The sequence below is a fragment of the Staurois parvus genome, unplaced genomic scaffold (genome assembly GCF_062004578.1).
Source record: "Staurois parvus isolate SC_StPar_1 unplaced genomic scaffold, SC_StPar_1.0 ptg000352l, whole genome shotgun sequence".
NCBI classification, from domain to species: Eukaryota; Metazoa; Chordata; class Amphibia; order Anura; family Ranidae; genus Staurois; species Staurois parvus.
The window spans coordinates 2958209-2974040 of NW_028318148.1; the positions used below are offsets into that span (position 1 = coordinate 2958209).

At 40.0% G+C, this 15832-nt stretch overlaps 1 long non-coding RNA gene across 1 annotated transcript; it reads right to left on the reverse strand.

The window, feature by feature from the left end:
• Positions 1 to 1200: 1200 nt before the first annotated feature.
• LOC149456662 (uncharacterized) lies at positions 1201 to 6364 on the reverse strand. Its single transcript, XR_016313833.1, has 2 exons — positions 6200 to 6364; positions 1201 to 1577 (listed from the first exon to the last, which is right to left on the reverse strand). It is a non-coding gene; the product is annotated as an uncharacterized LOC149456662 (long non-coding RNA).
• Positions 6365 to 15832: the final 9468 nt, after the last annotated feature.

The following is a 15832-nucleotide window of genomic DNA, read 5'->3' on the forward strand; positions in this document are numbered from 1 at the left end:
TGGCCATACACTAGTAGAATTTTGTTATGGAAAAAAAAAGTTTCATTTTAACCACTTCAAGTTCTGACACTTTTACCCCCTTCCTGTCCAGGCCAGCTTTCAGCGCTATCAGACTTTGAATGATAATTGCGCGGTCATGCAACACTGTACCCATATGAATTTTTTAGCGTTTTTTTGAGACAGATAAAGCTTTATTTTGGTGGTATTCACTACTGGGATTTTTATTTTGTTTGCTATGTAAATGAAAGTCCAAAAATTTTGAAAACAAAGTTTTTCTTATAAAATTTTGCAAATAATATTTCGTCATAAATCTTGGCCATAATTTATTCAGTTAACTTTTTAGTAAAAAAAAAAAAAAAAAATACCCAAATTAGTTTATCCAAAAAATATAATTTTTAAACTTATTTTTACATTTTTGTTTTTATATTTGTTTTGTTTTTTACATACGGTCACCCTAGCAGTACAGTGTCACCATGGTGACACTGTACTACTTGTGGGGGGTGATGAAGATTTTTTTTTTTTTTACACTGATTGCTTTTACACCCATATAGGCTGTAAAAGCAATCATTTATCCTTCTCTCTGGCTGCATTCTTGCAGCCATTGAGAACTACTGTGTGAGCTGTGATTTGTCACACCTTGTCACATGGTACAAGGCTGTTGTGAATAGCCTTGTACCATGTGACCTCTGTGATCATTTACAGATTTCACATGTAGTAAGCAATGTCAGAAGTGACATCTTGCCTACTACTCTGCATGTGATCACTGGTTGGGTAATCAGTGATCACATGATCAGGACCTCGCAGAGAGGTCCCGTACGACGATCGGTGTTCCACTGTTACCGGAGCGTGCACAAGAAGGGGGTGGGCATTTATAAACAGCCACCCGACCCTGCACTGCCACCTTCCGGCCGTTTACATACAACGGCCAGACAGGAGGTGGTTAAGAATGTTCGTTTGATTTTCGGATCATTGGTGGGGTCAAATCAATGTTCCTGTTCAACCACAGTGACAAGAAAATTTTAAAAGATGATAAGGGGGTTGTATCAGCACAAAAACTGCTGAAAGTCCTTGGTAATATTGGTATGGAGTAATGGTAAATGTGGTAGTTATATGTAGAGCGTGGGGATCAGTGTAGCACTGACGGCAAAGCTTCCAAATAGGCTGTAGCAGACTCTGTAGATGGGAGGAGAAAAGCGCCTCTTAAGTGCAATAGGTTCTTTATTAAAGTATATATGTGTAGGAACACTCACATAGATATGGAAATGGTAAGCATAAAAACCGTGGTATAAGACAGTAGGATGTTTTCCAGGGTGAAGAGCCGTCATCTGCTGTGGTGTAGAGCAGTCAGCTGGCCGCTGGAGCAGCGTGGTAGCTGGAGGGGAATAGCGGTGTGTCTGGCCGGCATGCACGTCCTCCCTCAGAGCCAGAAACGCAGTGGCGGCGTGACCGTGATGACGTCAGATACCCAGGATGCACTGTGACGCGTTTCGGAGCATGTGTTGGCCGTGGAAGGCGGAAGTGCGCTCCTTTTTTTTAAGCAGCTATTGCACTTACAGGCGCTTCTCTCCTTCTCTCACCTACAAGAAAATTTGAAGTAGCAGGATGGAAAATTTTTTTCTTCAACAAACAAGTTTCTAATAGTGTATGTGGTTTTCATTCAGGAAATTACATTACATTAAATCCATAATCTAATCTTAAAAGCAAACATTTTGAAGTACTTTTGAATGACATTTGTCCAGTCATCAAATGTAAGAATTTTCGTGCGAATGTTTCTACAAACTTTTGTTTCAAAATCTACTAGTATATAGCCAGCTTGTAGGGATTTTTTTTCTTTAGCTAAACTTCAGCTTTGAAGGGTAACTCTACTTTCATGGCAAAAAATATTGCAAATAAAAACAATATATAGCATATACAATTGCAACATGCCTACATATTGTAATATATTAGAAATTACTGTTCATTTTCAATCTGCAGTGCTGTCATTTTCTGTAAAACGCAAAGAAATATGGCAACCTGGGGGCATTCTGTACACAAGGGTTGTAAGGAACGCCCCCCACAGAAATGTAATTTCCTGCTTGTGTGATTAACTCACTGATTTTTACCAGAAGTTAGCACTAATTTACAAATCAGATTTTGGGCACCCTTGCATCCTCTGCAACGAAAAATTCAGTTTTAGTGAGATAATCCCAAATGGTTATTGTCTAAAGGGATTCAGACCCTGCCACTTTCCTCATTAGAACCCTGCAGGTACAGCAGCTGATCAATAATGAAAGTTACTCTCATTCACATACACTTTGCACACTTGAAACAAACTGCTATTTTTTTAGAATAACAAAACGTAGAAATCTACAACAAAGTGTGTTAAAATCCTTGCAATATACATTAATCACCTAGGAAGGGATGTTTTTCTGAACAAAAGTGGACTTAGCCCTAGTTCACACCTGTTTGGCTTTGAAGTCGTGCTACTGCAGTGCGACTTCAAAGCCAGCTATCAGTGTGATTTTATGTGCAACTTGCTGACATCTGTGCTAATTTATTAAACAGTTGTCAATGCAAGTCGCAATGAAGTCACCCAGAAATAGTGCAGGAACTGTTTTCAAAGTCACTGTGACTTGAGTCACAGCAATTTGCATGGTTCCATTGCCACAAATGGGGTGCGACTTGTCATGCAACTTTGAACTGTCAAGTCCTGTGACAAGTCACACTGGTGTGAACCAGGGCTTACTGTTTAAAAATGTGTGGCATTATTTCCACACAAAATATATAAATGTAGTATTATTTTGTACTCAATGGTTAATTCATTTCACAGTGTTTATTTTTTTCACAACCTGAAATAGTTACTTTTCTTGACTTTTTTTTTTTTTGAGGCAGCTATTGAAATGTGGTGACCACCATCCAAAAGTGTTATATTAATGTGACTTTCCAGTTGCCTGTGTCTTACAAGAATTGAGCCCATAGTCTACACATATTTATACATAGTAGGAACTTTCACCAAGTACTCTGCTATAGTCTCAGTATCCAAAGAACAGAGGTAGGTAATAATACTCAGTGAACTCTTTCCAATGGATAACCTTACCCGGAGAAGACTGTTTTCTTCTCGGCAGTAACAGAATCCTTTTTTTTTTCAAATTAAACTTTCCTTGAATCCAGCCACAAAGCTATACAAGCAGGGTAGTAACATCTATAATCTGCATCCCTGATCACCCCAGTCTCATCATTTTGACCAGAATATAATAATCTGTGGACTGTCCATTGTATTTGTACTGCGGACAGGCAGCCCGGCGGCTCTGGATCACATAAATGTACTTGATCCTGCATTTCCGGATAGAGGGCGGTACATCGATAAAGCACAAATCGGTCAGCAGGTCAGTCAATAATTTATTGCCCAGACCAGCTGATCAGCTTAGGGAGTCACAGCACAAAGGCCTGTGTTTTACTAACAACACTGAGCTCTGTACACAGAGCAGGGATGTGGTTTTTAGTAAAAGCAGCACATATTACACATTATTGGGCACACAGGTAACCCTTTGCCCCTAGATGTTAACCCCTTAACAGACAGTGTACAGTATTAGCACTGATCACTGTATTGGTTTCACTATTGATGTCAGTGTTGCTCCCAGCCAGCATCAGCTAGCACCAGATTGCAGCCACATTATCACAGTCCCACTGTAAGTTGCAGATCACTGCTATTACCAGTATAGCATCATAGCTGCGTACATTCTAGTATATATAGGTATACCATAGTTTGTAGATGCTATAACTTTTCACAAACCAATTAATACACACTGACTGGAATTTATTCTTACTAAAGACATGTAGCCGAATACACTTTGGCCTAAATTTCTGAAGAAATTTGATTTTTTTTTCCTCTTGGATATGTTTTATAACAAAGTAGAAATTTAAAAAAAAGTGTGGTCTTTTTTTTAATTCATATATTAAAAACAGTGATTAACAAATACCACCAAAAGGAAGCTCTATTTGTGTGAAAAATATTAATTTCATTTGCATACAGTGTTGCCTGACCGTGCAATTGTCAGTTAAAGTAGCACAGTGCCAAATAGCATACCCTTGGTTATGAAAGGGATAAAACCTTTTGGAGCTAAGTGGATAAAGTCCACAGCGCAAATTTAAAATCAACAGTATGCAAAACCTATGCAGCATATAAAGTGATTTTGACAGGAATCCAAGGGGAAAAGAATCAAAGTATTCAGTTTCCCCTTTTTTTCTTTTCATTATTTAGTGGTATCTGTCAAAATACTGTATACCAAAGTGACATGACAACATATGCGGGTACAAATAGACGATCAATAACAGTCTTTGAAAAACATCAAAACAGCATGGTACAAAAGACTTTACAGCATTATTAAGTAAACGCTAATACCATAGAGGCTTGCGCCCCAAGCAGAACTACTTGTGAGATGGAAGGTGATATTGAGAAGTCCTTAAGTACCAAGTACATGTATGTTAGGATGATAGCTAAAGGAAGGCGTTCAGGAGGTTTGTCTGGTATAGTAACTGCAGACAGGGTCTCCGATAGGTCATACCTGTCGTTTTAATGTGCACTATTCAACATTTTTATAGTATTTAGACAGAGGAATGGCGACTCCCAAGGACGTTTGGGGGGCAGGGTTGGAGATAAAACAATGGAAGAGGGGCGAGTGGGGGAAAAAATGAAGGAAGGGGAGGGTGTGGGGAGAAGGGGTCCATAGAGGTGGCAACAGTCCCAAAAACTGGCCGCAATAACTATTCATCAGAAATGTGAAACAAGTCCCAGTAAAGCCAACACATATTGTGCTCCTCTGTTTTGTCTCTGAGGGAAGCAGTCAGATATTAAATTTGTTGGATGTCATTCACCCTGGCAAACCACTGAGAAATAGTTGGAGGGGAATGATGTTTCCACATGCTGGGGATGCAGGCCCTGGCAGCATTCAGTAGATGTTTTAAAAAGCGATCAACGGTAACTCTTGCTTTACATAGAGGTTAAGTTAAGGAGCACCGCAGCGGGATTGTCCAAAAGAGCGACATCCACAAGTTGTGTACAATTTGCAAAACTTGTTGCCAAAAAGGGTGGATATTGGGACACTCCCAGAAAATGTGGTGTATCGTGCTGACCTGAGCACTGCATCACCAGGGCTGCGTCCGAGAAAGGACGCAAGGATAAAGGGGGTCCAATACCACCGCTTCAGGATTTTGTATGTGGTTTTTTTAATATTTGCTGCACAAGAAAGATTTGTGGACAAAAAAAGTGTGCTGGTTTTCTGATCTTCAGCAAATGTGTTCAGGTCCCTTTCAACTTGTGAAGGTACAGAGGATCTTGGTGGGAAGATCAGAGTTTTCCTTTTAATGTATCAGGGATTCTATTATATATTTTCCTGTACAGGCAGCTTTTGTTAATTTTTCTAGAAAGCAGAATAACCTACTTTTTTTGTAGAGCCTATTAACAAATCAGGAAACCAAATCTAGTGTAGCTAAAATGGGAATGAGCGAAGATATCTGTACAAGATGGGTCAACTTCTCATTAAATTAGAAATATTATATTTGAAATACTAATTAAAATGAGAAGCTTGAGGGGCATAGAGCCACATAAGTGGAATTTCTATACACTTTGCAGTGAATAATTGAAACCTAATGATCTTCAAGAATGTTCAAAAAGCTGAACAACTCCACTTTATCTAAATAAAATCACATTACATTATCTGCATTAGCGATAAGAGGGCTTTGGAACTGGATGTGCTGGTTGAAAGATTTATACAGAGAAAACTAAATTGAGATCAAGATTATAGGAAATGTCACTTTTGCTTTGCCAACCCCCCATATAATACCAAGTTGGGGTCTCACACTTGTGCATGGCCCACATTAGGGTCAGTGGAATCCCCTGTGCTGTGTGTACTGTCTGTGAGTGGCTGTGCGGAGATTTGTTATCGGTGGATAGTGAAAACCTGAATCTGCAGCTGTCATTTCAAACACAGAAAAGTAGATGCACATTGGGACTTAAGTAGCAGCACATGTATGTTTGAAATTACTATAGAGTTTTTAGAACCATTGTTCATCCATTTGGACCTTTTCATGCATTTTCTGCTGTCCCTTTAAAGCGGTAGTGAAGTTTTCTGAAAAAAAGTTATAAAAAATGGTCCACCTGCAGGTTTAAGTCATAATGTACTAGTATACATCGCATACTGGTACATTATGACAGACTTACCTGCAAATGAAGCCATCCAGCGCTGCTCTGTCATGGCTCCCCCTATTCTCCAGAGCTTACATTATCACCCGGTCTTCCTTCAGGGTTCCATATCTTCAGTCGCTTGAATGGCCCGGCTGCGGTGACACCATTCTCACATGTGTGTGGAAGTCACATCGCCATGGCACACAGAGCAGGCCATAAATGTGGATTGAGTTGCGCATGCTCTCACCTCAGATTACATTACCGCTGACAGGCAGGGAGGATATTTATGACAGAGGAGACCATTAGGGTCTCCGGCATGTCAGCATTGTTTTAAATTTGGACTTTGTGACGGACCGCCTGGCACCCCGCCTGCGTGCCTCCTCAGAGAGCTGCTTTCTCGCCGGTGCTAGCTTAGGTGCAAACTGGAACTGTCTTTATTGAAAATTCACACACAATTTATACCACACAAAATCATATAAGAGCTTGATCACATTCTAAACAATGCAAACTTTAAAATGTAATTTCAGTATCTAACAGTACATCTAATGTACAGCTAGTAGCTGACAGTAATCACATTGAATAGTGATCTAATTAACCACTAGGGGTCCGCCCACAGTACATATACTGAGGCAAAGCGGCCCCTGTGTGCAGGATCACGTTTATAAATGTCATCCTGTTTACAGGGTAGGGGGCGCACGGCCGCGGGTGTCAATCACCGGGTCCCGGCCGGTGATTACCCACCGGAGCCCGACGATTGCCAGCAAACACTGACAGGGAGCACAGCTGCATTGTTTTCAATGGAGCTCTCCTCCCTGTCAGTTTTCAGCACACTGTTCCGGATTGCTGAGTTTAGCTTTCCGGAACAGTGTGTAACAGTGAAGGACTCACCCCCTGCCCCCTAGTAAAACACTCCCCTCACACAGTTAACCCTTTGACTCCCAATGTTAACCCCTTCCTCCCAAGAGCCATTAATACAGTGTCAGTGTATGGCTCTATACCTCATGCTATAAATGCATTTATAGAGCTCCGTGAAATGGAGCCATGTGAAAGGTGAATATACATGTGAGTGGGCACATTTTATATTGGTTTTATTCAAATAAATTGCGGTTTTACACTATGGAGGCTCTTTATTTGTATATGATCCAGAGAGGAGGTTTCTGACACAAGTGGTACATGCAAGGATTGGAGGACTCTGGAGAGGATCCTGTTACCTATCAGAGGGGTTTACATCCTAAGCGAGCTGACCCTGTAGGGTCGATTTAAGGAGGAGAGGGGCCACTTTAGACACCTGCATGAATATTGTGTTTGGATCACCGTATATGGACATTTTATATTATGCGTTTGCATATATCACATTTGAGCGACTATAGATTTATTGAGTTTTGGCATACCACTTTGGCACTTTTATTATTCCCGCAGGGAATACACATGTTGCACTTTATAGGAGTTTTACCCCTTTGCACATTGGGGGTTGTTTGCACTAATTAATATTTATTTATTCTAATGTTTATGCATTTATATTATTTTTAGTGCTGCACTGTGTATGTATGCATGTGTATGTGTGTGTGTGTGTGTATATGTGTATATATATATATATATATATATATATATATATATTATCCTCTGATTTGGGCACCGTAGAAATAGACCAGGTAGGTTCTGTGGATTGCCAGATGTGCAGCACAGCAAGGTTGGTAGCCAGGGCACAGGACTGGAGCAGAGTCAAGGATAGCCAGGGTCATAAACAGTCTGGCAGCGCGGTACAGAATCAGAAGGAGAAGCCAAAGTCAGGAAGCAGGAGAGTAATCGGAGTCGGGTCAGGAACAAGCCGGGTCAGCAACAAAGGAATCGTACGGAACTAGCAGGACATGGGGGGAGCTGAAGACCAGTCAGCACTGAACCTGAGTAGAGGCGCTCCTTAAATGGCCCGTCTGGCACCAATCTTCGCCGTGCGTGATTGCGCATGCGTGCAACCGACAATTCTCCTGCGAGAATGCCTGTGCGCATGTGCGTTCCTGATCGCGATTCTCCTTGCCGGAAATCCCTTACATGGCCAGGCATAGATATGAGAGTATAATGTGTTTTTATGCATTACAACAACAACACACTGTCATCCTCGGGGTGACCCTGAATTTGATTGGCTCCACAAAATTCAGCCCCTCGCAAATCACATTAACCAAAAATTTGCAGATGTCTATATTCCCCAGCAAAAAATCTGCATTGATGAGTGAAAGGATCTAGATAACCTCCATTTTGTTAATGTACGCCATTTTAAGTATTAAGTTAGCTTTTTGCAGATATATTAGAAGTTTAATGAAACTGTTTCAGTTGTTCAAGGATGTATCAACAGAAGCTAACATGACCCTGACAATGTTTTTGTCTGGTTGTTTCTCAGAAAGCTAGCCAAAACAATTTGTACCAAGAAATGTATGTCATGTTTCATGTAGTTAGCTCATGATGGAAATTTACAAGTTACAGTTTTGAAACTCGCTCCCCCCTCCCTTATTTTATCTGTATTCTATATAATCTTACTAATGGCTAATAAACTTTGAACATCTCTGAACATAAGCTGCCGTTATTTCCGTGTTCAAGGGGTGTTCCCAGAATTCTGCTGATAGACCAGGAATCTCTCCACAGACTGGGGGTCTCTGAGGGGATAAGAAAATCATCCTTTCAGCGAGTCCCTGATTAATTTTTCTGGCCACCTTGCATTCAAAAAGTTTCACCCCAGCAAGCGTGCCAGATATGGGGTCAAGATGTAGAAGACCTGTGAGAGGACAACAGGCTATACTTATAAGTTTCGGATTTACGAGGGAAAAGATAGTCACGTGGAGCCCCCCGGATGCCCAGACTACATGGGGAGCAGTGACAAGATAGTTTGGGACTTGGTGTCATCCTTTTTCCATATTGGGTACCACTTATATGTGGACAATTTTTATTCAAGCATGCCACTATTTAGACATTTGTACAATCTTGGAACTGTCACATGTGGCAAAGTGTGACCTAATGTGTGCCCACCATTAGAAGTGGGTGGACGCAGGAAGGAATATTCTAAATGTGGGCATACCACACACTTTTTTTCTGGCAGAGATTTCTTTTTTTTTTCCATTTCAGTCCACAGTCCTGCATACAAAAAAAAAACATAGCATATATACCCAACAAGGACCAGCGACGTACTGGTACATCACTGGACTTTGGTTATACCAGGGTGATGACTACAGCTGCAGGCATCATCCTGGTATCGTTTTTTTCAGCCGGCGATCGGCTTTCATGTAAAAGCAATCCTAGTGGCTAATTAGCTGCAAGATTGCTTTTACAAGCAGCGGGATATGATACCCCCCTCCCCCTCTGCCTTCCACAGCCTTCTCGGGCAGTCCCGTGCCATCGGGGCAACCTGAGAATGCAGCCGGAGTTTCTGCCAGCTGACCATAGAGCTGATTGGAGACCAGAGTGGTGCCAATCATCTCTATAGTCTAAGATTTCGGAAGCTAAGAGCATTTCATCAATTCAGTTTCGCAGGATATAAACAGCACCATTTGTAAATTGGGAAAGCATCTGATCACAGCGATCCTGGTTTGATTAGATAATGTAAAGGCAGAGCAGATATTGAGACTGATATATTCTTTTTTGAGAAATCTGGGGTCTATGACCATGCCCATTTAAGTTATAGGGGATATTTGCATTCCCTGTGATAGCATTAAAAGTGCTAAAAAAAATGAAAGGTACATTGTAAATAAAAATCAAAATAACTTAAAAAAAAAAAACTTGCCCCTCCCATACACGCACACCTGTGTGCACAAGTGTTGACCCTGTGACGGTATGTAAACAGCGGTTGCACCATACATGTGAGGTATCGCCGTGAACGCCAGATCAAGGGCATTAATTCTAACACAAGACCTTCTCTGTTAATCTAAATGGTAGCTTTTAAAGTGTTGCCTATGGATATAAAAAAATGTATGCAGTTTGTCGCCATTGCACGGGGCATGTGCAGTTTTAAAGCATGTCATGTTTGGTATCTGTTTACTTGGCATACCATCATCTTTTATATTTTACCAAATAATTGGCCAATTTATTGTGTTTTTGTGCATTAAAAGTAAAAAAGTGTTTTTGTTTTTTTTTTAAATTGCTTTTGAGTACTATGTGCCATAAAAAATAGTGGTACCCACCATTTTATTCACTAGGGTGTTTGCTTAAAAAAATGTTTGGGGTTTAAATTAATTTCTTAGCAAAAAATACTGTTTTTTTTTCATGTGAACAAAAAGTGTCAGAAAAGGCTTGATCTTCAGGTGGTTAGAAGAGTGAGTGATGTGTGGCATAAACTTCTAATGCTGGGCATAAAACAACCCCTTTTTGGAAAGTAGACACCCCTAACTATTTGAGAGGCATGTTAAATCAATAGGATTTATTTTTTACCACAAGTTTTGGAAAATGACTTTTTTTTCTATACAAAATTGTCACTTAAATGATTTACTGCTCATACATGCCATGGGTATATGTGGAATTACTCCCCAAAATACATTCTGCTACTTCTCCCGAGCATGGGGGTACAACATGTGAGACTTTTTGGCAGTCTAGCTAAGTACAGGACCCCAAAATCTAATAAGCACCTTCAGGCTTTTAAAGGGCTTTATTTCCTCATTAAACTTCTAGACTACCTATCACAGTTTCGGAGGCCCTGAAATGCCAGGATAGCACCTAACCCCCCCCAATTACCCCTTTTTGGAAAGTACACACCCCAAGGAATTTGATAAGAAGCATGGTAAGTATTTTGCAGATCTCATTTGTTGCCACAAGTTTTTGGAAAATGAAGAAAAACAAAAACTTTTTTTTCTATTTCAAAACCTTGTGAGAAAAAATTAGATCTGCAAAATACTCACCATGCCTATTTTTAAATTCCTTGGGGTGTCTACTTTCCAGAAAGGAGTCATTTTGGGGGGGGTTGGTGCTATCCTGGCATGTCAGGGCCTTCGAAAGTGATAGGTAGTGAGGAAGTGTAATGAGGAAGTTGTGTACCTTCAGGCTTTCAAAGTGGTCGTTGGATTTCAGGCTCCTGTATGTGGCTAGGCTCCCAAAAAGTCTCACACATGTGGTATCCCCATACTTAGTAGAAGTAGCAGAATGAATTTTGGAATGTAATTCCACATATACCCATGGCTTGTGCGAGAAATAAATCATTTAAATGACAACTGTGTAAAAAAAAAAAAAAAATTGTCATTTTCCAGAAATTTGTGGAAAAAAAAAACATCTTACGTGGACTCAATATGCCTCTCAGCAGATAGCTTAGGGTGTCTACATTCCAAAATGGGGTCATTTGAGGGTGTTTGTACTATCCTGGTATTTTAGCAGCTCAAGAAATGTGATGAGAAGTCAGAAAGTAAAAGCTGTGTAAATTCCATTATCTATACCATAGTTTGTAGATGCTATAACTTTCACAAAAAGCTATAAATATACACTTGCTGGGATTTTTTTTAACCAAAAACATGTAGCAGAATATATTTTGGCCTAAATTTGACAAAATTTTCATGTTTTTGGATATTTGTTATGACCAAAATGAGAAAATAGTTTTTTAAAATAGTTTTTTTCTTCAAAAATTTTTTTTTATAGCGCCAAAAATAAAATGCACAGGTGATCAAATACCACCAAAAGAAAGCCATTTGTGTGAAAAAGACAAATTTCATTTATGTACCGTATTGCATGACTGCGCAATTGTCCGTACAATTCAAATTTTATTGAACAAACCTAATAACAGTATTTTTTTTTTAAACATAAACTTACAATGCACGGTTCCAAATTATTACATATAGTAAGTTTCAAAACACTTTATAGGTTGTAAAGAACTGAAAATTGTAATTTGTTGTTTGCAGCATATTTACTGAAATCAAAAGCTATTTCAATCAAACTTTTAACATTTTAACTTTTTAAACATTTTAACAGGTCATGTTATATTTTAACATAGGACCCCTTATTTGATAGCAGCTTCACAAGTCTTGCATCCATTGAACTTGTGAGTTTTTGGACAGTTTCTGCTTGAATTTGTTTGCAAGATGTCAGAATAGCCTCTCAGAGCTGCTGTTTGGATGTAAACTGTCTCCCATCCTCAGATCTTTTGCTTGAGGATGCTCCAAAGATTCTCAATAGGATTGAGGTCAGGGGAGGATGGAGACCACACCATGACCTTCTCTCCTTTTATCCCCATAGCAGCCATTTATGCAGAGGTATTCTTTGCAGCATGAGATGGTGCATTGTCATGCATGAAGATGATTTTATTATGGAAAGCATAGTTCTTCCTTCTGTACCAGGGAACAAAAGTGGTCAGTCATAAACACCACATACTTTGCAGAGGTCATCTTTACACCTTCGGGGACGCTAAAGGGGCCGACTAGCTCTGTTCCCATGATTCTGGCCCAAAACATGACTCCACCACCACCTTGCTGACGTCGCAGGCTTGTTGGAACAGGGTGGCCGTCCACCAACCATCCACTACTCCATCCATCTGGACCATCCAGGGTTGCACGGCACTCATCAGTGAACAAGACTGTTTGAAAATTAGTCTTCATGTATTTTTCTGCCCAATGCAGCCGTTTCTGCTTGTGAGCATTGGTTAGTGGTGGCCGAATAGAAGGTTTATGCACAGTTGCAAGACTCTGGAGGACTCTACACCTTGATGTCCGTGGGACTCCAGAGGCACCAGCAGCTTCAAATATTTGTTTGCTGCTATGTAATGGTATTTTAGCAGCTGCTCTCTTGATCCGATGCATGGATCTGGCAGAAATCTTCCTCAATGTGCCTTTATCTGCACTAACCCGTCTGTGCTCTGAATCAGCCACAAATCTCTTAATAGTGCGATGATCACGCTTAGGTTTTCGTGAAATATCTAATGTTTTCATACCTCGTCCAAGGCATTGAACTAATTCACTCTTTTTGGCAGCAGAGAGATCCTTTTTCTTCCCCATATTGCTTGAAAATGGTGCTCTGCTTAATAATGTGGAACACCCTCCTTTAGTAGTTTTTCCTTAAATTGGGCTCACCTGCCAATCTAATTATCACAGGTGTCCGAGATTGTTTTCAGTGATCAAAAGAGCCCTGACACACAATGCCATTCATGAGTTAAACTGAAAAACAAAATATTTAATCTTTGTGACACTTAAATAGAATTTGCATAATAATTTGGAACAAGGTGTATGCCATAGTTTGTAGATGCTATAACTTTCACACAAAGCAATCAATATACACTTATTGGGATTTTTTTTTTAACAAAAACATGTAGCAGAATACATTTTGGCCTAAATTTATAACTAACTTTGAGTTTACTATATATTTTTTATAGCTGAAAGTAAAATATATTGTTTTTCTTCAAAATTATCGGTGTTTTTTTGTTTATAGCGTGAAAAATAAAAAGCACACAGGTGATCAAATACCACCAAAAGAAAGCTCTATTTGTGTGAAAAAAAGGACGTAAATTTTCGTTTGGGTGCAGCATTGCATGATCATGCAATTATCAGTTGAATTAGTGCAGCGCCAAGTAGCAAAAAGAGGCCTGGTCAGGAAGGGGGGTAAATCCTCAGGAGGGCAAGTGGTTAAAAACAATGCACTCTCTGGGTGGTTTCAATTGTTTGAAGAGACAGGGATTGATTTAGTAAAACTGGAGAGTGCAAAATCTGGTGCAGCTGTGCATGGTAGCCAATTCAACTACTAACTTCAGCGTGTTCAATTAAGCTTTGCCAAAAAAAAAATGGAGGCTGATTTGTTTTTTTGTGCACAGCTACACCAGATTTTGCACTCTCCCGTTTTAGTAAATCAACCCCACAAAGTACCTGCACAAAGCCAGCGCCCACAGTGGCTAATCTACAGCTTTCTATATAACAGAAATGGGTATGTGCAAACTTATAAAACTTTAAATGTCCCATCAAAAATTGATTTAAACAGCAACTTAAAGGATAAGTTCACCTTTATACAAAAATTTATACCAACTGGCCAGTTGGTCATCCAGGGTTCCATCGTTGTCGACTCAGATGCTATATGGATTGAACACCTTTTGTTCATTGTGATATGCCTATGTCCCTTGTGAGTATGATACCTTTTTTTTTTTTTTATTCTTTCAATAAATATTTTTAAATGATAATGCACTGGGCCGGTGCGCCCACTTTTTGTTTTTTCATTTGTATTTAGTTACTTGGACTACCCCGGTCCGTTGAGGGCAGCAAGCTGTGCATATTCCGGAACACTGACATTGTCAGTCTAGCCTCTGCTGAGTCCAACCCCAGCGCAGGAGTAAAGTATTTGGCTGTGTTTGACAGACAGTGCCACCTGTCAACTCAACACACTGCTTTAAAGCATCGTGTTAGTGGCATGTGAACAGCCTGCTCCAACTGTATTGTGCACTTAAATTGGGTGGTCAAGGGATGATAAACTGTAGCTCAACCTCCTGTTTTTTTTTCCACCCTCACTTCCCCCCGGGCCATATGAAAGAGGCTTTACTTTGCCCCAACACAGGAGACTTCAATAAAAAATAAAACTGAAATTTTCTGCTCTGGTGCAAGGTAACATGTCTTGTATCCCAACCCTCTTGTAGTTTTCTGTATGCAGCCTTTTGTGGGTTGGCCTACTGGGTTCCTCCCACAGCCCTGCTCCTCTTTCTACAGGTCATGTGCAGCACACTTGTGATAGTTTCTACTTTTACAGGGTAATGTCTACATTTGCAAAAGCATTGGTGAACATAAAGTTGATTTACTGTATATTTGTTGGCTGTTAAAATGGAGCCAAACCCGTCAATTGAATTGACTATACCTTGAATATTAACTGTCACAGTTGCTAGTGTGCTTATAATCGGCTCTTGACCAAACTATCAAGTCTTCAAATGTCTGGTGTCATAGCTGATCACATGTGCAGCACCATGGCAACTTCAGATCAAACAAAGGCTAAGATGGCTGCTTCCTTGGCTATAAAGGATTGCAGGATTTAGTTCTTGCTAAGGATCTATAACAAGTTAACACTTTCCACAGCTCATACTAATATTCTTTCCCCCACTTTTACTCCTTTCCCCACTCATCCAATTTAGCTGCAAATTAAGTGGATGACCATGACAGCTGAGAAACTAACAGCTCATTAAAGTGGCCAGCAGCTGTACTTTCATTATAGTTTTTTTTCTTTTTTTTTTTGTAATAAAAGTATGGCAGGTTAATACACGCATGTCTTTCATCCAAAAATAGAAAACTAGGTCCAGCTAGGTCACCTTCTCTGGAATATTCATGGTTCTCATGTATAGCAGCCTCTGCAGACTACACTGCTCCAGCTCTTCCCACTTGGATGAGAAGTCCCTTTTATGTCTGGAAATAACTCTGCTTCCTTGCTTTGTGTCTGGCAAGTCTCTAGGACGTTTGCAGCATTTTCCTGCCACTCTCCAAAGGTTGGCATTTTAATGTGACCTGCCATAAAAGCCGATATAGAGTTATACGTTACATTTCAGCTTCCAATTTCATCTTCATCACAGCAGACTGAGCCAATATTCAAGATGAAAATGAAAAGTAAGAGAGAGTGTTCCTTTCTGCAGTGGGAGGTGGGTACACTGTACCTTTCTCATTTATCAAATAACAGATTATTTTGTGGGCTAGATCAAAACCCAGCCCGTCCGTTCCTTAGGAAATGTGTTGCAGATGACATTTATTTTGG